Source organism: Furipterus horrens, unplaced genomic scaffold (assembly GCF_987537825.1).
Source record: "Furipterus horrens unplaced genomic scaffold, mFurHor1.1.pri manual_scaffold_6, whole genome shotgun sequence".
Classification (NCBI taxonomy): domain Eukaryota; kingdom Metazoa; phylum Chordata; class Mammalia; order Chiroptera; family Furipteridae; genus Furipterus; species Furipterus horrens.
This window is the reverse complement of record NW_028327176.1, coordinates 180,897,461-180,922,489: the sequence shown is the minus strand read 5'-3', so window position 1 is coordinate 180,922,489 and position 25,029 is coordinate 180,897,461. Positions and strand designations below refer to the sequence as shown.

The 25,029-nt window shown below is 38.3% G+C and overlaps 1 protein-coding gene across 2 annotated transcripts in view; it reads right to left on the bottom strand.

Moving 5' to 3' along the window:
* TAB2 (TGF-beta activated kinase 1 (MAP3K7) binding protein 2) overlaps positions 1 to 24,502 on the bottom strand; it is an 84,819-nt gene extending 60,317 nt beyond the window's left edge. For both annotated transcript variants that reach the window (XM_090279956.1, XM_090279957.1), the window contains exon 1: positions 24,127 to 24,502. The gene's annotated coding sequence lies outside the window, so the exon portion shown is untranslated. The remainder of the gene's footprint in view (positions 1 to 24,126) is intronic.
* Positions 24,503 to 25,029: the final 527 nt, after the last annotated feature.

Sequence of the window (25,029 nt, the reverse complement as noted above, 5' to 3'; positions counted from 1 at the left end):
GATCTGGAACAAAGTGCTTTTTAAAAACCAAAAGAATCAACACAGGATATAACTTGAGTCTTCAAGTCAGGAAATGCTTTAAGGGCAAAGAAAAGCCTTACATTTGTGCAATAATTTTCCTTGCTGATAGAACAGTGGGTTCCACAGAAAATTATTATTTACCAAATATGGCTCAAAGATCAGATTACACCTTCTCCGGCATTACCAAGTAATAGAGCAAGTATCACAACTACAGGAATTAAAAAAAAATTTTTTTCCCTTAAAGTCATTCTAAATGTATTTACTGCTGCAACTTTATTCCAAAGTAGTTTTTAAAAGTTAACACAAAAAGTGTCTTATTCAAAATAGGCTGCAATTTACTTAGCAATGTAAATAATCTGTTGCATTCCGCTAAAGGCAAAAAAACAAAAACAAACAAATAAAAAAAAAAAAACAACCCAAAAACCAACAAAAAGTATTTTAAGAACGAGGATTCCCATTCATTAACCCATATGAGTAAGTTTTCAGTTTAAAGAACATAAAAAAAACCCAAACAAACAAACAAACAACACAGACAAACAAAAAACTCACTTTAGATTAACTTCCTATCATACTGAAATCTGTTTATTCATAGTAGTATTTCAGTTCATTCTTCTGGCTTTTCCACAAAGTCATCTATAAATAATGAATTTGCCTACTTCCTTTCAAATAATTCCCCCTCCTATTTTTTTGTCTAATTATATTGGTCATCATTCTCAAGACAATGTTATATAACAGTAAGGCTGGCCACACCTTTTCTGATTCATGGCTTTTTAAAAGAAATTTCGTATTTCATTAAATACTAAAATAGGAATTCAACCATAAAAAATGCTGACTTACGGTCTGAGATATATAAAATTTTAGGTATATTAATTTATTCTTGTTTCACTAAGGGTTCTTACCAGAAATATTGTTTTTTTTCCCTTTTTGGTATCCTTTAGTCATAATCTCTTCTCACCTAATATAAATTTGATTTATCCTTATATTCCTAGAGTGAATGCAGATTACAGTATTATTCTGTTAATGTAATGATAGATTCCATTTTATAGCTTTATTAAGCTTTTTTTTTTACACTGACTTTTGTGAGATTTGTGTGTGCAGTCTTTCATACTCATATTTTATCACGTTACACTGTCTTTGTAAAAAGAACTGGGAAGCTTACCATTTTTTTCCTCTATGTTCTAAAATAGTTACATGGTGCTTGATGTTTTAAGGAATTCAATGATAAAACCTTCTACGTCTGGTGCTTTTTCAGGGGAAAAGTCTTACTAGTAAGACTAACATTTTTCACCTGTGGCTCCAGATCTTACCCTCTTTCTTCACATTTCCCTTTTCAATCTCTCCCCTCCACCTATGAACATGTTTATGTCTTGTTTAGCAAGTATTAATTCACAAAGCTATGTATTAAAATTGCTACTTTATTCAAGACACTGAGGAAACAGAAAACGAGCTGCAATTCCTGCCCTCTACCGACGCCTAATCCAGTAAGAAATATAAACATGCAAGCAGAAAACTGCAATAGCAATGTAAGGAATGAACATGCTATGCCAGTCCACGTATCTCTGACCTTTCGTGCCTTGCCAACCTTACCTATTGAATACTTATACTATGGCCTCAACTTTGTTTTAATCTGCCTTTAGGTTTCCTCCCTTGAAAGTAGCTTTATTATAATCACTAAATCCAACCTCTTAAGGACCCTCATCCACTTTTTTGCAATAACTTTAAGGTCATAAAAATGTTTTATGAAAACCACTCAGGAAGGTTAGGTAGTTATTACTCTCCCTTTGCAAGGTTCACAAAATTAATTTACTGATGATCAAAACTCCAACAGGCGGCAGAGTTAGGGCCAGAAATGTATTTGTGGCTTTCTAATTCCAGGTCCAGGGTTCCTTCTATATTGTTTTAACTTGATTGATTACTAACTTGATTACTGATCATTCTCTTAAATACTTTAACTGCATGTTCTTCTAGTTTCCCAGGGTCCTTGTTTCTATGTTGGTATTTAACGTTGGTCAAAAGAATGTTGGTGTAAAATGATGACATTCACTCTCTATTTCTTCCTCCGGCATCTCGTTTACACGGAGAGCACGATCGAAGGAGAGTCTCCTTTGAACTGCAGTTAAGTTTTCCATTCTACTTGATGAACTTAAATACCCAGAACCACAGAACTTGATACTGAAAGAAGCCATATAGATTATCTAGCCCAACATCCTTATTTAATAGAAAGGAAAGTTCAAATCATATAAAAGTTTAATACAAAATTTGCCTTTTAAAACTTACGAACCACAAAAGTAATGCATACCTTTATACACAATAAATAGAAAGTCATTAAACTAATTTTAAGTGTAATTACTGGACCTTACTTCATTTTTGTTAAAGAAACACTAGTCCCTATTTTTAAGAGATTTTATTTATTATGACAGTATTAACATATTTAGTTCATTTATCAAAGTAGATTTTTAGAAATGTCAGAACGGCAATGCAGTTAAAAGCTCCTCAATTCTATATATTCATGCATTATCTATATTTCAGATTTTTTAAGTGAGCTGGGATATCAAAATCCCACCACTACCTACGGTAATGCTTCCCACGTAGGCTGATAGGGCCCAGTCTCAGGGTAGGAACAGGCACCATTAGACTGCTTACTGTAAAGGACTTAGGTCGTGCGGGGCCCAACGTAAGCATTCACTGAATAAACATGTCAGCTACCACTGCTGCTGCAACAATGACTCCTTCTGAATATATTCATATCGTACAAATATGGCCATATTAATGATCCAACTGTACAGAAAAGAACACTGTGAGGGGACAAGTACGTCACTCCACACCTGTCCGTCTACGTGCGTCCAAGGCAAGCAGGGCCCCAGTTCGGAGTTACCCAGGAACACCTTTTCAACCACTCCCAACCTGCAAGCCCGAGACTCTGAAAATTAAGAGCTTATTTTAAAAGGAAACTTTGTACTCACAATACATTGGAAGTTTCAATTTACCCACGATATGAAATACATGAAAAATAAAAGGGAATCTCATGTGAAGCAAGTTTAAATTTAAACTGTTCCCTAAACTAGCTTCCATCCCCCACTTCTCATTTTTATCAGAAGTAGCAATTATTTTTTTAGTCTGAAAACTAAAAATACCTAAGCTCTTCTTTTGCCTTTCTTGACTCCTTTAAATCTGACCCATTTAATTATTATCACTCCTTATACAGTTCCTAAGCCTCTCCTCATTGGGTGTTACTGTCAATACATAGTCTAATCACTTCTACAGCACTGAAATCTAAAAAGTACTGAAAAGATTTTTTTCATGAACCTTCATGTCAAAACTCATCTGGTAGTGGCAAAAATCTGCTTTGAACTGATATGAGGCTATTTATAGGCTTTATTTGGCTTACTTACTGTGAGTATTTCCATGCTTCACTGCAGAAATATTAGTGTTCAACTACTGAGTGATGCCTCACACCATGCTGGGGCTGTTACATAATATATACTATATATACACGCTACCTTTCAAAAGCTCAAAAAATTTTGAATTCCAAAACAGAGCTGGCCTCTGGGTATCAGATAAGGTATTGTGGACATGTATAATATTATCCCAAGAACCCTAATTTAGGCACCCTACTCCTTTCTTTCTGATTCTTTCCCTTACACCACTCCATGCATGTCAGCCCCACTATTTCCCACTCAGTCCTGTAAGAGGCCTTACAGTGTAAATCCCTTTCCAAACACCTCTTGGAACTGTCAATTCTACTGCACCCCCACTGTTACCACACTACCCCTCAATTGTCCAACACCTGAATGACCAGACCTATAGCTTACCTCCCTGCCACCAAGGTCTTCCCACTTCACCTACCAAGTACAGTCTAGTAGATTAAGAAATGTTCCTGCATAACCACTTTAAATATTTTACTTCTGTGAACAAGAAATTAATTAACTGGAACAGACACCTGTGAAACCTTAGTTTATCTAGCTGTGAGCTAAAAAGAGGTCTTCCCTCTTTTTAAAAACTTAATAAAATTTTGAAAATTTCTAAATTAACCTACATTTATTCTGTAATTTAAACAAACAAATAAAAAATTTACTAGGCTCCTTGCCTGCATATCACTTCAACTGAAGTTTGGTGATGTAGTTTTCAATGCCTCCACAGTTTGGTTCCACCAGACCTGGTGTCACGGGCCCCTTAGGCAGTCTGGAGAAAGCCATAGACTCCCACCCGGGGTGGTTTTAAATGTATGATATAGACTACATAGGATTACAAAGGAAGTCAGTTTTAGTGAAATATAGTTAATTTTAAAAATACGAAGGGTTTTAAATGCATAAAATTATTACAAAGAAAACCAGTTATATATAGAAATTTACCAAGTGTTTTTAAAATTTGTATTTGTGATATATTAACATATATGCTTCTTTATTAACACTCAACACATTAAAATCTAACAGGGTTTAACAACAACCATAATTTTGAAGTAGTAACGTGCATAAATTATATTCAGAGATATCCACAACTGTAAATTCATATGAAAATATCGGTGCTTTTTCTATTAGTAATAAAGTCAAAGGCTCTGCAAATACTACTGTTGCTGTTGATTAAAATGAGAATAGAAGGAGTGCTAAATTCAGTTGAGGTTAGTGTTAGTGAAAATATTAACAATTTTTTTCCTCATCTAATCACTTGGATTCCTCTAAATTCCATCCCCAGACCCCCTTTGGGGGTCCTAGAGACTAGAGTAAACTCCTTACATTACACCCACCTACTTCCATTTCCTACTACCTCTTGCACCCATAGGAATCCAGTCAGGCTTGTCTGAGCGTGTTCGTCTATGCTTTCTTTCCTGACTGCTTAGAATGTCATTTCTCCACTTTGATGCTTATCAAAATCTTAACTACCCCTTCAAAACATTCAAGTTTCATCTTCTTGAATCCTTATTCTACTGCTTCAGCCCCCATGAACCTCTCTAGTTCTAAGGGAGAGGGGAAGGGAAGGAGATAAACATCGATGTGAGAGAGAAACATCAATCGGTTGCCTCTTGTCCGCGCCCTGACTGAGGATGGAACCTGCAACGCAGGCACGTGCCCTGACCAGGAATCAAACAGGTGACCTTTTGCTTTATGGGATGACGCCCAACCTACTGAACCACAATGGCCAGGGCTATTCCTAGAATTCTTAATATACCTCTGGGTCAAGGCTTCATGATCCAACATTTAATTATTTTCTTACTGCTCTCCTTCTGTCTCTTCATCTAAGGCAGAAGATCCCCGGGGATACGAGCTACATATTGTATATATAACACTGACTATATATAATATAGGCATACAGAATGTATGCAATAAACTATTCTCAATAAATCAAATATTAGATATCATTTGATTTGTTTGGCAACTTTAACTAGCAGAAAATACATATAGAAAAGGCCAAAAATTTCACTAAGCAGTTAAAATATATGTTATAAATTAAGCTTTATAGGTCACCGTCAATAAGAACCTAAATATTCCTACTATATTAAACACTCAGAAGCTTATTTATTAGGCAGTAATAAATTTTAAATAATAAATCAGGAAAGGAGTACTAAACTAGGCATAAAACAATGATTTATTTCAAAAATATTTGCTAAGCACCTACTACATGCCAGGCACTATTCCAGATTCCACAGATTCAGGAGTAAAAAAAACAAAACATCTCACACAGGAATTTTCTGTTAGACCTTAGACTAGAACCTGGGGCTCCTGACTTTCATTCTAAAGCTCTGAAACAAAAACCCATTTCTGTCTTTCAAAAAGTTAAGTACAGGGCAGGCAGAACATTCTCCATTTCAGAAGGTAATAAATTATAAAAGAAATAATTTAGAGCTATTAAAATATGTATATATAAATCTACACAGTATATATAAAAACATAAAAATCAGGCTATATAAAATCTATAAAGATACACGTTTGGGGATGTTTCAATTATCTTATGTAGAATATTTATGACCAAATGATAGTAGATGAATGAGGTGTTCCTTATGCATTTATTGATCAATATTTTAATCACAAACACTTCATAAAGAGTTCTGCCAAGTTATTTCATTTATTTCATATAAAAATATAAAATCTATCTACCAATATCCCAGAGGTAAGGTGGGTGGCAGTAGTGATGGTGGTAAATATTACTCTAAATAATCTAATCTTTTTCTTTTATTGAAAAAAATTTGTTTATTTATTTTTAGAGAGTGGGAAAGGGACGAAGAAAGAAACATGAACATGTGGTTGTCTCATGCCCCCAACTGGGAACCTGGCCCACAGCCCAGGCATGTGCCATGACTGGGAATCGAACCGGTGACCCCCTGGTTCACAGGCCAGCATTCAATCCACTGAACCACACCAGCCAGGGCAATAATCTAATCTTTTTCATTGGAGGAAAGGATACAAAAGAGGAGGAGAATTCAAATGTGGGTAGGAAAGAAGAAACTGCTGGCGACACATTTCACTCTCTACCGCTGATTATGAGATCAAAAAGAAATTACTTTTCCTAAAGGAAAATTAATAAGTTAAGGAGTCGGGGTAGGGCTCAAACAAATAAACTTATAGCCTTATAATGTCATGATAGCAACCTAAAGTCATCTTGTCCAAAACTCAATTCCTGCCACCCAATAATGTATCTCTATGTTAATTATTAATAATTGAGCAAAATTCTGAAGCTAGAAATCTCAGGGTCTTCAATTCTTCTTTTCCTCCATATACAATCAACAGCAAAATTCCACTGATTACTCCCCAATATTTCTTCCATCCATCCCTTTCTCTAATCCCACAACACCCTTGTTCTTCAAATATCTGTTACATGGACAATCACAATAACACAACAATCTCTTATCTGATGACTTACTCTACTCCTAGGCCTTTCTAAGCTGTATTTCACAGTGGTAACAAACTTTATAGCTCCTAAAACTGTAGCTGGATCTTTTCCCCTCAGAGAAGTTAAGAGAATAGAAAATGACAATACTGACTTGGGAGTAATGGAAAAGAGGCTAGGCAGGAAGAGAGAAGACTTGAAGACCAAGAACTTATTAAAACGGGGTCAGTGGAGTTAGATAAAATGCAGAAAAAATGGGATCAAGAGAGCCAAATGAAAAAAGGCGTAACAATAATTATCATAAATTTTCAAGTTCTTTTCAATGGCAAAAAGTTTTCTATAAATATCTAATATTTATTAAGAATTTAGCCCTGGCTGGTGTGGCTCAGTTGGTTTGAATGTCGTCCTGTAAACCAAAAGGCCTTGTGTTCGATTCCTGTTCAGGGCACGTGCCTAGATTGCAAGTTCGGTCCCTGGTTGGGGTGGGTACTAGAAGCAACCAATGGCTATTTCTCTCCTCTTTCTCTCTCTCTCCCTTCCCCTCATTCTAAAATCAGTAAGTGTGTCCTTAGGTGCGGATTTTTTTTTTTTAAAAGAGGATTTATTATGTGCTAGGCACTGGGTCAAGTGATTTATAATGTTCCCAATAATCATGTGAGGTATTACCTCTAGATCAGACTCAGTTTACTATACATTGTTCTTTCCCAAAGAGGAGTAAGGATTATTTTATACAGCCCCCCCACCCCCGCAACCAACGGCCTTATTTCCCTCATAATGCTTAAAACAGAGCACTCAACAATTTATATTCTTACTATGCTGGTGTCAAGAATACCAAAAAGTCATTATTCCTATAAATTTTATTAATTTGTCATGGACTAATGCAATATACATATAGTTATGTGCACATACAACACACACTGTGGCTCTGGAAATAAAGTACTGTGGCTTTCAAAAAAAATAACTTCCTGGTGCTTAAATCTGCATTGGGACAGTAAAGGCTCAGGATATTTTTGTCTAGTAAAGCTTAAAGGATAAAAGGTGTATTAAAATACCTTTTAAAGTATAATTATCACTGGAGAGAAAACTGTTACTCTCTACCTGGAAACAGGGTGAAGCATTTAGATAGAAGGCAGACAGATGAATGTTACTTTCTTTTAAAATGTGCACAGGAAATATCCGAGGAGACATATTACTATGGACTAAATTCTAAGTTCAATCTACTATTTACAAGAAGTCTGGGACAAAGTTTAGATGGTTTGCATAAAGCCATTACCACGAGGAAAAAAAGAACAAATAACGGGCAGAATGTGTGCTTCACTGACCTTGGGTTGGTAATGTTGCTATGTAGGGGTACATTTCGTATGAGAGAAATGTCTGTTTGAAAGCATAAGTACTATGCAGAAAAAACATTTGACCATAATCCATACTTTGGAATCTCAAAAAACTCCTTCACTTTAAAAAGCAAGCATGTTCACTAGCTTTAAACTTTAGCTTGTATGTGGGTTCATTCATCCATTCACAAATATTTTATAGAGGACTTAAGTACCAAGGCATTGTACTAATGCTGTAAAAAGTTACATTTAGTGGGAGAAACTAAAAAGTAAAGAGAATAGTTATTATACTGCAATATGGTGAATCCTATGAAATAAAACAAGGAAGTAGAGATATATAAATTATCAATAAAAAAATATCATTAGAAGTCAACCAAGTTAACCAGTTACAACAGAAAAGTTCATGGCATTTAAAAAATATTTTCCAGAATACCTTAATAAGGTAAACATATATGAATGGAACTCAGAAGATCTGTATTTTTACTAATTCTGTAAACTGAGGCTCACCCTCTCTCTTTTCTTATTTCTGGCTCTAAGAAATCTAAGTCTCTTCTTGTAGCTATTTTGCATTCCTGTTTTTAATTTTGGTTTTGATCTATCTGGCTGCTCTATACAAAAGAAATGCTACTATAGAATGCCATCCAAGCACCTCATAATAGTAACACATGCTTTTCACAATGTACACAGTTACTTCATTTTATAAAGATTTAGAACAAAGCTCTGAAATTAGTAAGGGACATGTATCTATCTATAGTATTATTATAGCCATCTACCTACCAAACAAGTATGGTTAAATATAATTATAACAAATACATATCTCCCCAAATGGTCTTTCAATAACATAACTTCTGGTGTACTTAATGTGAGATATACAACAGTCTGATAATAAACAAAACCAATCCTAATTTTCACATGCTAGGAGAATATGGAGTTTTACTAATAAACCTTAAATCACAGTACAATTAAAAGGAAAAAGTAATAGGTAGTTTTTAATAAATATCCTATGATTTCTCATCCATCAACTTAATTGATGACTCTCAAAAAGTTCTACTTCTACACTGAATCACTTGCCACAATTCTATTTTGTACATTACCGCCTACTTGATATCTGTAGTTATATGTCTAACAAGCCTTTCAAAGTTAACATGTCTAAAAAAATTCTTGTTTTGCTTTTTAAAATTGTCATTAAATTTATTGGGGTTCCATTGGCTAATAAAATTATACAGCTTTCAAGTATTCATTTCTGTAATACATCATATGTATACTGCATTGTGTTTACTACTCAAAGTCAAGTCTCCTTCTGAGAACGAGTATTTGATCCCCTTTACCCTTTACTACCTCTCCTTACCCTCCCCCCTCTCTCTAGTAACCACCATACTGTTGTCTGTGACTATGGGTTTTTGTCTGTTTGGCTTCTTCAAAAATTTTTATTGCTGTTCTATTACAGTTGTCCCAATTTTCTTGAAAACCCAACCCAAACTTGCTACTTTACTGTCTTTCCCAATTCAATCAACACCAACTCCATGCAGTTACACCTCAGTACTCATTGCCTTTTGACGAGGACTCCTGTGAACTTGTATGAGTCACGAAGCCACCCCACAAGACAGAGTTTCACTACTCGTTGCTTGCTTGGTACTCATCCGTTTCGGCACTCATCATAAGTTCCAGAATGAGTTAACGAGCATCAAGGTATCACTCTATTTCCAATTGCCTTGGCCAAAAATCTTGGAGTCATCCTTGACTTCTCTTTTATGCCTCAGCAATTCCTGCCCACACAGGACTGGAAACAAATCCAAAATCTGACCTCTTCTCACCTTTTCTTGCTACTACCCTGGGCTAAGCCACTATCATCTCTTTTGGATTATTGCAATAATTCCCAATATGGTTTCCCTTCTTACATCTTTGCCTCACTCCCAGTTTGCTCCATACAGAGCAGCCAGGATGAATCTTTAAAAAGAAAAGTTACCATCAGTTAACAGTTTAAAAAAGAAAAGCCATATGATCATATCAGTTAAAGCAGAAAAATCATTTGACAAAATTCAGTGCCCAGTCATGATAAAAACTCTTAAACTGGGAATAGTTTGTCAACCTAATAAGCAGCATTTGTAAAAACCAAACAAACCCTGGGACTAACATTTACTTAATGGTAAAAGAATGAATGCATTCCCCAGAGATCAGAAAGACAAGCTTGTCTGATTTCCCTGCTCCTATTACACATAGTACTGAAAACACTAGCTGGAGCAGTAAGGCAAGAAAAGGATATAAAAGATGCCTAGATGGAAAAGGAAAAAGTAAAACTGTCTCTATTCACAGACACATTAGAAAACTCACAGAATCTACAAAAAAAGCTCTGAGAATTGTTTAGCTTAGCAAGGTCAGCTCATAGAAATTAACCATATTGCTATAAACTGGAAATGAATAATTGAAAATCAAAATAAAAAACACAGTAGCACTCACGATTGCTCCAAAAATGTATCTAAGTATGAATCTAAAAAAAAAAAAAAAAACCAAACAGACACCAAAAACCATGTTTAGGGTTTGTGTTGAAAACTACAAAATGCTGATGAAAGAAATGAAAGACTACCTACATATAAGGAGAAATATACTGTATTCATGAATTAAAACATAACAAAATAAAAATGTCTATTTCCCAATTGATCTATGGTTTTAATGTAGTTCCTACCAAAATCCAAGCAGGGTTTGTAGATTCCAAATCTTACATGTTAAGGAGCTTAAATAGCTAAAATAGTTTTGACAAAGGAAAATTAAGTTAGAGGAATTTCACTACCTGATCTTAAGACTTACTATACAGCTACAGTAATCAAGACAGTACTTACTGGTGGAAGGATAGCCACAAAGATCAATGGAACAGAAGAGAGAATTCAGAAATAGATTCTCACAAGTACAGCGATTTGATTTTGACAAGGGAGCAAATGCAGTTCAATGAGAAAGGATAATTTTTTCATACTTTTATATAAAAATTAAGTGAAATTGATTCTAGATTTATACATGTAAGGTATAAAGCTTTTAGAAAACAGGAATAAATCTTTGGGACCTAAGGATAAGCCAAGTATTCTTAGACTGAACAACAAATGCACAACCTATTTAAAAAAAAAAAAAAAGGTAAATTAGACTTCATCAAAATTTATTTTTTTTCTGCTCTGTAAAAGTCCCTGTTAAGGATGAAAAGATAAGTGAAGACCACGAGAAAATATTTACAAATCATATACTCAAAAGGCCTTGTATCCAGAATATGTAAAGAACTCAGTAAACTCAATAAGAAGAAATAATCCCATTAGAATATGAGCAAAAGACTTGAACAGATACTTTAACATAGAGGATATATAGACTGCAAAGAAGCACATAAAAATACATTCAACATCATTAGCCATTAGGGAAATGCAAATTAATGCTACAATAAGATGTCACTACACACCTATTAAAATTGCTAAAATAAAAATTAATGATGATACCTAATGCTGGCAAGGATGTGGGAAAACTGAATCTTGCATATATTGCTGGTCGGAATGTAAAATGGTGCAGTCACTCTGGAAAAGTAGCAGCAATTGTACCCTGGGGGATTTATTGTAGAAAAATAAAAATGTATTTTCTCATAAAAACCTATACAAAACTCTTCACAGCAGTTTTATTTTTATAATCTCAAACCAGAAACCCCAAAGTCCGTCAGTCAGTTAATGGTTAAACAAATTGTAGTACAACCATACAATGATATATTTCTTAGCATTAAAATAGAAGGAACTATTGATACACGCAACAAATTGGATGGATTTCAAGGATATAATGCTGAGGGAAAAAAGCCAACGATAATATAATGTATAATTCCATTTATATAACACTCTCCAAGTACCAAAATTATAGTGACAAGGAACAGATCAGTGGTTGCCAGGGCTTATAGGTGAGGGAAAGGTAAGACTATCTACAGATGGTCCCTGACTTACCATTGTTCAATTTAACAATGGTTACATGAACCTATATACATGATGAGTGATATAGAACTATACATATACAATTACCAAAAAAAAAAAAAAAAAAAAAATCGTGTTATAAGTGAGGGGAAAAAATAGATTATGTCTTAAAATCCTTCAATGGCTTCCTATCTCATCCCTAATAAAATCTAAAGTCCCTATTGCAATCTTAAGATGCTACATGAAAAGCACATCCCCAGGTCTCATCTCCCCTTCTCTCGCTGTCTGAACTCCACTTACACTGGCCTTCTTACTCTTGACAGTGCAAGCATGCTCCCAACTAAAGGGCCTTTGCATTTGTTATTGCCTTCATTTGGAAAGCTTTCTCTTGATCACTTCAGTCAAGTACCTGCTCAAAGGTCATCTAATCAGAGTTTTCCCTGTTTTCCCCATCCCCATATAACGTGATGTCTTCTTCCCCCTTTTCTCTCCATAGAAACCTTAAAATTAGCAAAGAGAATTCAAATATCTTCCTCATCTGTTACTGCCCCCTGGTATGTTCTTGTATTGGTGAGTGGCAGACACTACACTATGCATATCACAGCCCTGTTTTGGTTCCTTATCAACTTTCACACACCTGCCTCTCTCCCCCAAGCCTGGCTCTTTCCTAAAAATATTCTCTACAATGCAGAGACCTTTCTAAAATGTGAATTTAAGCACTTGCCTTTCATCATTTATAGGATGAGGTCAAATCTACTTTACAAAGCATGTAAGTATCTTCATACTCTGTCTTCTCATTTTCTACATCACTTCCTATTCACCCAGCGCTGGTGCCTAATGCGCTGTGGACCTACTCACAGTTACTGAATGCATGTAAACTGTTCCACCTCTTCCATCCTTTGCACATGTCGTTCTGACTGAGATAGTCTCTCTTTTCCCCTGCTCATCTCTCCATCCCTGTCATGTAGCAAAGTACCTGACACATAGTAGGAACTCAAAACTACTGGATAAGTCAATTAGACAGACTAACAAAAAATGCAGAGATAAGACGTAGTAGAAGAATGAGTCAGGCAAGATTTCTTGGATTAGTCAGCCATTTTGCACAGGTGTATTACAGAAATATCAGAAATAAACTCCATGGACTTTTTGGCTATTCTTTTAATCATATGATACCCTATAAAAGTTGAAGTACTAGTCCTGTGGCTTTGTTTGGCTAAAGTCACCAGTTCCATTTTCCCATGAACCAGTTACCTTCCCCCCAAAGTACTTGTTTCACTTGCAGAGCTATAGCAACTGCTCTGACCAGTCATCCTGCAAATCCATACCACTGTTCATGAAGGGAAACTCATGCAGAGAATGAGATGTCTCACTCAGGCCAACCAACCACCTCTGCTAGAAAAATCTCAAAAGAGAAAAAAACCTGAAAGAAAAAGTAAGCTAAACCAATACATGTCAATACATTTTTATATGTAAAAAAGGAGAATCACCTATGCAGAAATGGGAATTTTTTTAAACCTCCATTTTCATGAGTTTATTTTTCTCTTTCTTTAGAAGATCACCATAAAGTGACAAACAGTACGTAGCCCAGTACAGTTCAGGGACATGCTAGTCAAAAGGTAAACTGCAAGTTTCGTTCAATGCCAACACGCAATACCTGTATTTCACCATCTTTGACAATAATCTCTTAGGTACCTCCTTGAGTACTTTTTCTTTTCAATTCTAGCAACTACTTACCTGTGATGCCCACATTCATGTTTAAGTTCCTAAGAGTAAACACCCATGTTTATCAGGCCTCTAACGGCTTTTTAAAAATTAACTAAGCAACTATACCATAATTTGTGCTCAATGGGATTAAAATGGAATACACGTTCTGTTTTGAATTCCTTTTATTTTTTTAATACTCACTGGAAGACATTTTTTAGTTGCTTTTAGAGTGAGGGGAAGGGAGAGAGAGAAACATTAATGCCAATGAGAAGCATCAATTGGTTGCCTCCCACTGGACTGGGGATCCTATGGCCTAGATGGAGATCAGACCTGCAACCCAGGCATGCACCCTAACCGGGAGTCCAACCATAACCTTTTGGCTACGGGATGATGCTCCAACAAACTGAACCACACCTCCAGGGCTTGAATTCCTTTTTTAAAAAAAGCAAGTTTTCTTGCCTATACTTTTAAGTTTTCTATTAACTATTTCCTAGTGATGACTTAGCACCAATAAAAACCTATGATCAGAAATGCTAGTATGAAAAAAAAGGAAAGCATAAAAGAATAGTCCACTGAATGTCAATGTGAATATTAATTTTTTTTGGCAGAATTTTATGGTTTTATCAACACAAATAAATGTGCACATAACTGTCTATTCATTTTCTCCGCTGCGCAGCCTGACATTGGGATTTGGTGACTCTGATGGCTAAATGGACTGTTCTTTCCCCAATGGCTCTGCAGCTCTTTGAAGAGGCGTTCTGAGCAACCTCAGCACAGTAAGATTTGTTGCACATCAGGAGCACTTCAAGCTCCTTGACATTATGGACCAGGAACTTCTGAATGCCACTGGGCAACATGTGCTTTTTCTTGTTGCTCCCATAACCAATGCTGGGCATCAAGATCTGGCCCTTGAATCTTCTGTGCACACTATTGTCAGTACCTCTGGGTTTCTGCCAGTTCTGTTTAATTATGACATATCAGTCTGACTGGTGCCGGATGAACTTCTTGGTCCTCTCCTTGACTATCTTGGGTTTCATGAGGGGTCTGAGGGTAGCCATGGTGCTAAGAGATGGTTGCACCTCTTTAGACAGTACGGAGGAAGAGGGAGAATATAAATTAAAAACAAACAATAAAAAACCTCACCCAAGGACATTTTTTCATTCCTTTAAGAAAGTTGGGGAGGAGAAGGCAGAGAGAGAAACATCAGAAACATTGTTTAGTTGCCTCCCAAGCTCCCAAGACAGGGATCGAACCTGCAGCCTAGGCATGTGCCCTGATTGGAAATCAAACCCACAACCTTTCAGTTATGGAATGATGCTCCAACAAACTGAGCCACCCAGCCAAGGCCGAATATTAATTTTCAAAGGGAGGTTTCTTCAATTTAAATTTTTATGCAACTGATTATTGGTTTATCTGCTACATATAAGACAAACTGTTGCAAATGGCAAAAAAGCAAAATTAACTTGCTGATCTAATTATTACTGGTATGAAGTGACCCATTTGAAAGAATTTAAAAATGTTTCAAAATAATGACATTTGATGAAAACAAAAATGAAACTTTTGTATATATACATATAAATAATCCTTCATACAACATGTTGACTTTGCTAACAGCAAAACTATTTAGCAATGAAAACAAGACTGAAAGACGAATTTCTATCTCACCTTTTTTCCTGCAATCATTAAGTCATTTATCTGATGATTAATGGTTGGATCTTCATCACTATTTGTGCTTCTGGATTTATTCTAAAGACTGCACAAAAACAGCAACATGTGGAAGATTAAAGAGTACTTATTACCTATAGAATTAGAGCTTCCACATATACACTATGAAATGTTCTAAACGTACTTATTAAAATGCAAGCATTAAAAAAAAAAAAGAAAAACTGCTTCAACAGTAAGCGTAGCAGTTAATTTACATTTCAGTAATAAGCTATCTATATTATGATACTAACAGAAAGAGTTCTGCAGTTTATTGAATAATCAATAAACAAATGGTAATATTAGTTATTAACATGTTAAATATGTATACAAATAGCATTTATTATTAATGAGTAGAGAAAAACATTCTACAACAATCACACCAGTTACTCAATGTATTAAGATAAAAAATTTTAGGGAAAATAAAAAAACTTGAAGAAAAAAATCAGTTAATCCAGTAACAAACATTGAAAAATTTAGCACTGTATCTCTTTTGAATATAAACATGGACACAGAAAAGAATATTGTTGAAATAACAGAAAAAAATATAACTAGCATCTTAAAACAGGAAAAGTACAAAGATTATTTTATACAGATAAAGTGTACAATTTGGAAAGTATACTAAAGTCCTATTTGAGGTGTTTTCAAAACTTGCCCCATGCCAATTTTCTAGTGCTTGTCATATAAAAGAATTAAATTATGGGTTGCAGACTGCTTTCAAATTGAAAATGTGGGCTTTTTCATAGGAATATTTAAGAAAATTACAAGGAATTATTAACAATTTGCGTGTTTTTTATTTAAAAAATAAGTAATATTTTGTTTATTTCATCCTTAGTCTAAAGAGTTACAGCAAATTAAACAGTATAGAAATTATTTCTTTTTCATTCTGTTGAGGAAAAATGAATTGAACAAGTACCCTGAAGGAAAACCTGTCTAACAAAGAAAAATTCCAATCAAATTACTTCCCATTATTTAAGCTACATATTTCTAATGTAACTAGAACAAGAATTCACCTTATTCTATTTGAAAGATTAATACTTCTAAAAATTAATTTACTAAATAGAAAGTGCTCAAAATGAAGCTAATATAAGTTACAGGGAAGAAAAGCTGCAGCACAGGGTATCATAGGATACATTTTACATTTTCTCTAGTAGTTACTGATGCCTACTAGGTTCCAGAAAGATACTAAGACAGCTAACATAAGAAATACAGGTAATGGCCCTGGCTGGTGTGGCTCAGTGGATTGAGTGCCGGTCCTTTGGTTCCCACTTCAATTCCCAGTCAGGGCACATGCCTGGGTTGTGGGCCAGGTCCCAGCTGGGGTATGTGACAGGCAACCACACATTGATGTTTCTCTCCCTCTGTCTCCCTCCCTTCCCTTCTCTCTAAAAATATACAAAATCTTTTAAATAATACACATTTAAAAAAAAAAAAAAAAAAGGGATACAGACAATGTAGTTAAAACTACCAGGCAGAGTAGGTGTCACTATACATATGTATTTTTCTATAGAAAAGTCCTAGGCTCTAAGAGTGTGAGTGATTAGCCTAAGACCACATAGCTATAGTTAGCAATAGAACTCATATGTGAACGTGGGTTCATCTGACTTAAAGCCCAGGTCTTTTCTTATTACACCTCACTGACTCCCAACATGATAAAATTAAGATATTTAAAGGGGTGGAGGTCAACAAACTGACAGAGACCAACTCAAAAGTACTATTTTCTTAAGTTGCTGAGACAATTAGAACCAGGTAAGCTCCCTTCTACTCCTCTCTCTCCAGTTCATATCATAATTACTGTTCGTGTTTAGTTCTCTGACTAAACAACACTTGCCTGTGTGAGAACTACATTTTGCAAGGTTGAGATGCTGATTTCAAGTTTTTGTTTATATCGCCAAGTATTTTCTCTCATTGATAGGAAATGGAAAATCTTTCCACTCAATTACTATTGGCTCTCTACTGATTAAACAAGCATATCCTTGGCCTGGCTGGCTGGCAAACTGACAGGAAACTTGTGATGTGCTTAATTATGCTAATACTAAAAAGGTTAGCAAGATATTAAAGGTCAAGAGAAATTTTCTTTAATATAAATGTCAAACTTTAAGCTAAAACTCAAAATAACAGTATTATTTAATAATCCAGATGAAAATATAGTTATTAAACCTGGGAATAAGTAAAATTTAGTAAATGAAAATGACTTTCACACTTTTCTTTCTTTCTTTTCTTTTTGCAGTAATTCACTCTCCCAGAACCTGCCTTTTGCACCAGCCAAACAGGCAAGTTAAATGGCCAAAATTACCCTCCAGAACTTTCAAGTCTTTGATGGCAGCATTAATCTCTGCAATAATGTCCAGGAATGTGGCACTGCTTTTGACTTACTGCTTTGGCAAGGTTGAGGGTAGGGGACTGGTTGTGGGGATCACACACTTTTTTTAACAGATTAGTTCTTTTGAATAATTCTACTAGTAGCAATCAGCATTCATATATTTCCACCAAAATCTCCAGAGATTCTACATATCTTACTCCTGCTTCTCCCATCTCTCTTTACAGGACTTTCCTATTTTATTATTTGGCTTCTGTGATTTGTATGAGGACTGTTTTCGTTTTTCTTCTTAAGTGAAACAAGAATGCCATTTTCTTTAACAAGACAATTAAAATACTACAAATTCTTAAAATACCCTTGTCTGTTGTACCTGGTTGTGGATAAACCAGACTTTCTGAAGCCACTCAAACTAGTACTCAGCAGTAGCATCTTTTTCCAGTGGGAAGCTTTTACAGTTCAATATAAGCAAACAAGCCACAAGAGCATCAAAATGTTAAATTGTATGTATTTCTATCATTTCTAAAATAGTATTGTGTCATATCAGATTTGAATATAAAACAATTTGTTCTATGCATGTTTGTGGGGATTTCTTTTAAAGCCAAGAAATATTTTTTGTAAATGACTAAAGGTCTTAGAACTTGAGAAGTACTAAGTTTTAGAAAAGCTAAAATATTATCATTGGGCAGAGTATAACTGCCACAGAACAGGAAAAAGCTGACTGGTACTAAGATTTAAACAGCTAAAAAATGGCTAAGTAAGGTGGGTTGGGATGTTTTCCCTTTTCCCTGAAAACACCAATCTTCCCCATATCATAGGAATTTAAGAAAGTGCTTGAGCTACTAAATTCATAAAGCCAGTATGAACCTACAGTTTCACTGAAACTGCCTTGAAGAGATAAGATTAAGTTGTCTTTTAGCAACTAAGAGCATATAATTATGCATGAATTACTTTTTCTACTCTGCTTTTTAAAACTGCTATGCACTGAATTTCAACAACTCACAGAGAATGGGTTAATGAATACTAATCTAGCTGCAAATAACTGGTTTTTCTTCCTTTCAATTTCTGGGATATTTTTCAAATCTTTGGCTAGATTTAAAAATGGCATTCAGAATACATTGCATGACATCTTAGTCTATGCTTAAAATTAGAGATTCAAAGATATGTAGTGCAGCCCCTTTTCAGACTCAGAAAATGCTTACTACCAAAGAGTTGTGATACACAGAAAAACTATCAATATGAACCATTCAACATTTAACACACAGTATTTCTTCAGCCTGTAACTACAGGCCAGGCACTGAAGATACAGTGAAGTAAGACTGAAGGGACAATAAGGCATAATTTGTCCTTGAGAGACTCAATTTAGTGATCTCCCGATCAAAAAATGGAAACCAATTGCAATCTGATTGGCTAATCCACTCTTTCCTCAAAAAAACACATTCACATTTGCATTATTTTATCTTTGTAAAAGTTTTCCTTAACAGTAAATTCTCTGAATTAACCTCTCTTCACACAGTGAAGGAACAATAAATAATGGCAACAGCAAACACTCATTGAGTATTTACAGTATGCCAGGCACTGTACTATATGTTTTACAAGTATTTTCATCAATTGGAATCTTACACAATACTTGTATCTACTTGTCAAAATGCCAGCGACCCAGCTCATCAACCTGTAAGACAAGATGTATCACAATGTTCCAGAAAAAGGAAAAGAGCATGTTTACTGATACCATGTTGACTAGATAACATGTACAAACTCCCCAGAAAGTACTAGTGACTGTACGTTACAACTGCATTTTAATTAACCTTACGCTACCAGACAAGACTGTGTTAGTTGTTCAAATGCACATGAAACTACGTCCCACACAGGGGCTATGAAACTTCGTGGAAGGATCACCAACTTCAACTATGTTTTACAGAACTCCAGATAGGCAGTAAACAAAAAGTTGTAATTTACTGAGCCCCTTCCATATCAGATAATTTACATAAAGTGTATAATTTATTATCACAGTAACTTTACAGATATTACAACTCATCTTACAGAAAAGAACACAGCTCTGGGAAGCTAAAACACGGTAACTGGCCCCTAATTACAAAGGAATAGGTGGCCACCAGGACAGTAAACTCCCAATTTCCTACTGAGCCACAAAGCAGCTTTCCCAAGTATTAACAATAGAAAATTGCTATTAACTGAAACCTGTAATTCTTAAGAACAAACATAATTGTGTTCCCGAGTTATAATGTGTATTCTTAATAGAAGGAAAAAAATTATGTATAAGAGTTTTGATTTCTGAAAGCAAGGATAATATCCATTACAGCTATTAAAAGAACAGACTATGTTCATTCCCCAAAATCCTTTTCTGTTTTATTTTTCTCTACAGTCCTTTTTTCTCCAAGACATGCTATATTTTACTTATTTATGTCTTCCACTACTAAAATGTAAACTATATGTTGACTAAATTTTGTCTATGTTATTCACTGCTGCATCTGTAGCATCTCGAAGGTCCCTGGCACATAGTAAGTACTCAATAAATATTTGTGAAATAAATGAAAGTTGGGTACCCAATAGGCATTCAGTAAATATTAGTTTCTTTTTCTTTCCTTTACTATGTAGGAAGCACTTTTTAAGGCTAACATTAAGATATGAAAGGTCAAAAGAGATTTACCACTCACTTGATACCAAATGTTGAATTGAAATAATCAGAAATATAGAATTTCTTATTCAAGTTTTACATTAAGAATAATAGGGAAATCAGAAAGACACATTCAGCAAAGCCTCATTTATCAAGCATCATCAAGAGATAAGAGGGTCTACATAAATAAATTTCAAATGAATGTACTTTTAAGTGCCAAAACTTGAGTTAATTTTCATAGAGATATTTTATTGGCATACATCCCCACGATTTTACTTTGTGGAAATACTGACTTGATCTCCTTCTGCAATAGCAACTTGTTAGCAATCTTTTTCTGAGTATTAATAAACTAAGCATATCCTGAAATATGAGTCAATAAAAACCCAAACGAAAAGTCTAAGTGAAATGCATAACTTTAATATAGCTGGCTAAAAGTAGTAAGCATGACTTAGAACTAAACAGTGTTTTGAGGGCTGGAATTCTTAGAAAACAAAGAAAAGTCATTCTTAATCTAACTCTATCAAGACAGTCAAGTTTAGCGGTTAATTAAAGAAAATGTAAAAAGTACAGTACGAGCTACCCCTAAGAGTAGCTGATTAAGCAAGTGTTTTTGATTTTTTAAGGAACAGAATCATAAGATGAAATGTTAAAATACAGTAAATATTTTGGAAATATGAGCCAGAGGTAAATGTATTCAAATTTCATACAATTTCAGTGTCTCCAAGTCCTTACCATCTTAATGCAGAGGGTTTAACATAAGATGACACATGTGGACTGTGCGAGTCCATGAGAGGATCCAGAGGGAATTGCCACAGGAGAGGGCAGCGCGCCCCCTTTCCTATGCTTGGCCGCCACCACAACCTGAGTCTCCAAATTGCCAGCTGCCTAAAACTGTTCACCTAATCCTCTCGACTGCCTTATCCCTGGTCTTCTTCTCATTACTGTTCTGCCCTAATTTTCACATTTGTCCCTGTTATTACCTCATTATTCCTCTGTTTAGAGAGTCCCCATTTTTGGTGGGTCAAATAAAGGTGACATAAGCGAAACAAGGGAAAAGTGCTGCTACTGTTCTCCTCTGGGTCCCCGGAGCCTCATCAAGCAGCGAAATAATGGAATTCAAGCCTTTCTGAAACACAGTTTTATTTATGAACTTTACATGTTATAAAGATTATCAGGGACTTTTTTCCAAAACGTCTATAACAAGGCAAAAATTCCCCAATGGAGTACGTTGATCATTTAAAAAAAAAACAAACTTGTAGTCTCAATCAGTTCATGTAACTTTAAAAAAATGCTGTTTTAGAAAATTCAGACATTCCTCACAGATTTTTTTGGCATGAAACTCATATGAGTTTCATGTAAATAGTCTACATTACGCCTATTTTGGAAAATGCAGTATGTTCATAGATACGCACGTACGTTTCATCCTCAACAGTATTTTAAGAATTTTCCTTACGGGGAAAACGACAGGAGCACGATACACGTTTCTTTCTGTTAAGGCACACAAGACCAATCACGTTAAGACAGTTCCCAAGCGTGATGTGTTACTAAGACTACAGAAGCGATCCCAGTAATGACATAATTGGGCCTCTGGGTAGCACCTTCCCAATTCTGAGAGTTTAAAAACCTCATTTCATTGAGTGTAATAATTGGTATGCAAGTTATAAACAATATCCTTAGCTGAAGGAAGGTACTTCTGTCCACTGATGAGAGGACCAAGTACAGGTACTATCTCAATCAAATGGGCTGGATCCAAGTTAAAATTTATTTTTCAGGGAATCTGTAATATATGAGATTGCGGTCATTTCGCACTTCTTAATAAGCTACAAAAGCACAGTTTCTACAGGTGACAGTTCACTAAAGAGGGCTGAAAGGCTACGTTCCATCAGTGTCCTTTGAGAAAAGTTTTAAACCCAGGAAAAGGTATTCTGTGCGCCCAAGAGAAAAATGAAATAATGGAGTATATTCAGGGGATGACTTACTCATCTAATCAACACAGTCAGCTTTCAGTTGATCCTTTAAAGATTTAAATCTTAAGCACCCCCTATTAAAACCTGAGTAGATTTTAAGGGGGTAAAAACCCCAGCAGAAGTTCTGAATCACTGGAATTTTTGTTCTATTTCCTGTTAACACAGTGACAGTACATTCCTGCAGTACATTCGGTCCCATTCACGCGTTTTAAAGGCTGTAGGATCCTTGAAACACTAACTTGGCCCTCGTTTAAGTCGCAGCTCATTGATCTGACAATTCCTCCCATTGTTTTCTCCTTTATGGGCTCCGCCAAGGCGCACAGTAAGACGAAGCGCTTAGCTTCCTCCAGTCGAGAGTGCTGGGTTTCGAGCCCTAACGTCTCGGGCTGTCGGCACGGAAAATCAGTCCCGACTTCACTGTTGCAAAAAGCTGAAAGGCGCGTTTTTAAAGGTAAGCGTGTCAATCCCCTGCTACCGTATGAAGCGTGTGGCCAGCAGCGGCAGCGTGAAAACTGAAAGCAAAAATCCGCTCCGTGCCCCGCAAAGCTCCCGGCCGCCCTGAAACTGCAGAACGAGCGCCGGCGGCCGCTCCAACTCACGCCTTTCACGACGTGCGAACCGCCCTGACCCGGACACCCGACCCCTGCCCAACTTGCCTAAAACAGACAAAATGGATGCAAAAGGAACCCGCCTCCCCGCTGCCTCGCATGCAACCTCGGCGGATGAAGGCACCGCGGACCGCCTGGCCCCGGGGACCCCGATTTCATGCCCCGCAGAAAGCCCCGAGAAGCTGCACGCTCCCTCCGCTCTCCTGGAAGCCCCTCTCGTCGCAAACACGTGAAGAATTTCTCCCCAACGATGAAGCCGACTTGAAAAACGGGGACCTGACATCTCCAATGGACTATATATGGAGTGAAACATGGCCACACACACACACACACACTCACACGGCCCCTGAGACTCGGTGCGCAGCCCTGCCCGAGCCACACCACGGCATCCGCACCGAAACGTACACCTGTCACCTGCGCCGCACCGCCCGGGCCCTTCGGCCGCCCCGCCGCCCCCGCGCACTCGGGGCTGCAGCTGGGCGGGCAGGACGCGACAGTTATCTTGGGACACCCAGGGGGCCACATCATCACGGCGGGGCTTGCTCCCCACTGCAAGGAGGCTGCAGAGAACCGACGCTGCGGAGGGAACCACATTCTCCCCCAGACCCCCAAGCTCTCTCGGTCTCGCCCCCAACACCTCGCCCGCAGGTCATCTTCCTCCGGACCAAGGCTCCCCCCCAAAGCAGCTTTCCGTCCCTCACTCCCACCTCACTGTCGCCTGAGGGGCGGGCCGGGGACACCGGTGCGGGCAGGGGCCGTCCCCACCCCGGCACCCTCCCCCACCCGGGCTCTCCCCGGCGACCGACTCCGATGAATCTCCCCCTCCCCCTACACACAGACTCCCCGGAGCCCAGGCCCGGCCCGAGGCTCCCCACCCCCACCCAGTCTGGAGGACTTGGGGGGGGGCTCCCTCTCTGCCTCACCACTGGGGGAAGGAAGGAGGCGGAGGGAGGAAGAGTGAGAGGAAGAAGCGGGCGCCCCGCGGGGGCCTTGCGAATCCGCAGAGCCCCTTCCAGATGGAGGGGGGTGCGGGGAGCTGAGGGGAGAGCCGAGACTGGGGATCCCGCCGAGGCCCGGCAGCGCTGTCCGCTTACCCTTCGCCGCCGCTTCCCCCTCCTCCTCGGCCGCCGCCGCCGCCTCTCCCACTAGGGCAGCCGTCTCCACCGTCGCCGCTGCCGCCTCCACCACCACGGCCGCCGCCAGCGCCGCCGCCGCCTCCGATTCCACCCGGCAGGGGGGACACCTCAGCCCTCCCTCCCTCCCCGCTCAGCCCCTCCGATCGGCCGCCGCCGCCAACTCCCTCCGGCCGCCGCCGCCGCCGCCGCCGCCGCCGCTCGTGGCTGAGGGGGAGGGGAGGGGGTCGGGCTGGGTCGCCCCGCCGGCGGCTGCTGCAGATCAAAAACGGTGGCTGGGTGGCGTCGGGGCTCCCCGTTCCTCGGCTCGGGCTCGCTCGGCCTCCCTACCTCCCGCTGCCCCCACCCCCCTCGCGCTCGCTGCCCTCCCCCCACCCCCCCCAGCTCTCGCTCGCTCTCGCCGCGGCTCTGCCAGCCCAGTGCAAATCAAAATACTGTCACACAATATGGCGGCAAAGCCGCCGGCAAACACCGCGAGATCTGCGGCCGCTGCTGAGGCGGCGGCTGTGACGAGGCCTCCCCCAGCCGGGCGGCGGGGGAGCGGCTGGCGGCTGCGGCGCGGGGATGCTCTTTCTCCGCCCTGCACCCCTCCCCCGACGCTCGCAGACTCCACGCCCGTCTTGCGGAGGCTGGAGGGAGGTCGCTGCCCAGCCTCGCGGGATGCAGCGGGTTGCGGCCGGGGCCGTGCGAGAGAAGGCGCCGGCGCTAATGGCCCGGGAAGGGCCCGGGATCCTTTCTCTCTCTCTCTCGGTTTTTTGGTTTGTTTTTTGTTTTTTTCGGTCCCGGCCGCACATACTTTTTTGGGGGGGTGGTATGTGTGGGGAGAAAATGCAGGGCTTCCCCCTCGCGGAGGCCGACAGCAAT